Consider the following 2,500-nt stretch of genomic DNA (forward strand, 5'->3'; position numbering starts at 1 on the left):
CTCCACAGGATCGGAGTTACTACTGAAAATGGGGTCGAAAACCTCATGAAGCTTTGAAAGCGAGCAACTAGGAGGGTGACCATCTAAGAGCAAAGCATCCCCCAGTACAGAGGGTCCCAATTTGTAGAGCCGCTGGTGCTCGCGGTAACGGGCAGCGCGGCGCTGCTTTCTAGATAGGGCATCTAGGGAAGCCTCAGCTCCCTGGTTACCCGACGTCTTACTCTTCGGAGGACGTCGACATACCTTAAAATGATCTAGTATATGATTTATGTCAGTCATTCCTACCGGACCCATGCTAAGCGCCGAGGCTAGTGGTGCATTATCTAAGCCTACAGACTGGAGAACAGAAAGGGTTTCCTCGAAACCCAACTCCAAAGGGGACTGCATGGAAGTACTCCAGAAAGGCTGGAGAGCGGGTGGCTGCACTGAGACCTGGGCAGCAAGTTCCAAGGCAGTCTTGTATGCTTCAGTATGACGCGCATTTGCTATTGCCTGTACCGTTCTTGTCTTGAACACCTTGTGGAGGTCGGCATTTATGGTACGCGTCGGTCCTAAAGCAACCTCGGCAGTTGCAAGTGCAGCCAGATCCGACGAAGTCCATCGGCAATGCGAGTAGCATGCCCCCTCTTGTTCAGCATCAGGTAGCACACCTTGTTGGACTCCCAAGGAATCTTGAGTTGCAGTGCTCAACAATTCATCAAGTATCCCTTTATACTTGCTAGTTCGGCGGATATGGTCGATAGCGTCTTCGGTCCTAGTCCGAAAGTGCTGGGAAAGGGTTGGCAGCAAAGGATGGGTGTCACGGTACAACACCTCCAGTCTGGCCAACTCCCGCATTTCTCGGTCCGACCAGCGTCCTCGAGTCGTCGGGACATACTGGCGATGGCCAGGTCCGGTGCTGGCCTGAATCGGATCGAGTGGTGCAGTTTGAAGCGAGCTATGATCGGAATACACTTCGTTTAGTGGAGTAAACAGGCCTTGGCTGGAGGCGAGTTCATTTTGTGTTAGAGAGGCATGGCCTGTAGGAGCCGGTTGGCCTCCACTAGAGGCAGTGGGCACAGGAGCCCCAGAGGATGACGGCGAATTAGGACTAATGCTGTGATCAGACGGAATCAGTGTAGACGAATTAGTACCCAAAGAAGTCGTACATGTGTTTGTAACATCTATGTCAAGCGCGGCAGCAACAGAACACTCTGGCTGTGACTGTGACCCAGGATGAAGAGGGGCAACTAAAGCATCGGATGCTGAGGCCCCTCCATCCGTACCAGAACTACCTTGACTAGAGCCAGTGGCAGTGCCCACCTGGTGGGGACCCCTCGACTTGCCCCTTGAGGGACATTTAGAGCAGTGTGAAGAGGCCTGCTGCGAATTTTTCCACTCTTTGGCACAGAAAACGCAACGCCACCAAAGCTGAATGTTATGGGCAGAGTAGTGGGCCTCGAGTTTTGCTCTCGATGTGACCCTAGTGTCACAAACGTGGCATACATGACCCGCATCCCTAGATGCACTCCTTGGGCCTATAATAAAATCGCGTGTATAAGTTGCCATGATTTTTCAGTGGACCACTGAAAAATCACCACTGTCACCTATGTGGCACTGAGCACTAATAGTCGAAGCACCAATAGCACTTAGCTCTAAAAAAAAAAGATAATGGCTGCATACCAATACCAACTCACTTAGTTACTAACAATACTAAATTATACTAACACTAACAGAAACTAATGCACCACCTAGTGGTCACCAGCGACAATAACCGATCAGCTGGTGACTAATCAGACCACTAAGCCTAAAAAAAAGAAAAAAAAAAAAGAAAAAAAAGAAAAAAAGAAAAGAAAAGAAAAAAAAAGAGAGGAAAAAAAATAATAAAAAAAGAGCAAAAGCAAAGGCACTAAACCACCACCTAGTGTTCACCAAACTTTAACAAAAAAAAAAAAAAAAAAAAAAAAAACCACAAACACTTCGCGATGCAACCAATTCGCGACCAACACACTAAAGCACCAATGCAGCCTCTAAACCAAATGCTAAACCCGGCTCCTGTGCAACGTTCTGAAGCCACCAATCTAATGTGTAACCACCTCTACAACCGTCAAACAGATAGCCAACCTCTGCCTAAGTACCAGGCACACCAACCTGCTAAAGGCAGTTTGCCTTGACCGAAAACACTATAAGCACTGCGACCAAACACTAAGAGCCCTAGGAAATGAGGATGCCAATAGCCCTAAGAACACACAACATGAACACTAAAAGCACCAGCAGCCTGTGGAGAGAAATAATGTATGAAATGGGGCATAAAGTATCAGTTAGAACTTGGAAAGAAAAAAAAAAAAAAAAAAAAAAAAGGCAGCAGCAGCACGAAAAACCGTGTCTGCCTAGGCGAGCACGCACACAAAACAGAGGACTTGCCCCCCGATGCTCGCGAATACAAAGGAGAGCTGCCACCGGCTCAGTAACTATTCTAGACTCCAAAGAGGAGGCTCAGCTATGAGCCAGCACAAGTCCT

General features: G+C 48.2%; 1 pseudogene; it reads right to left on the reverse strand.

The window, feature by feature from the left end:
- LOC149324625 (large subunit ribosomal RNA) overlaps positions 1-2,500 on the reverse strand; it is a 10,534-nt pseudogene that overhangs the window by 3,910 nt on the left and 4,124 nt on the right.

The sequence above is a fragment of the Amblyomma mixtum genome, unplaced genomic scaffold (assembly GCF_055824585.1).
Source record: "Amblyomma mixtum isolate Tamu unplaced genomic scaffold, ASM5582458v1 scaffold_21, whole genome shotgun sequence".
In the NCBI taxonomy this organism is placed as follows: Eukaryota; Metazoa; Arthropoda; class Arachnida; order Ixodida; family Ixodidae; genus Amblyomma; species Amblyomma mixtum.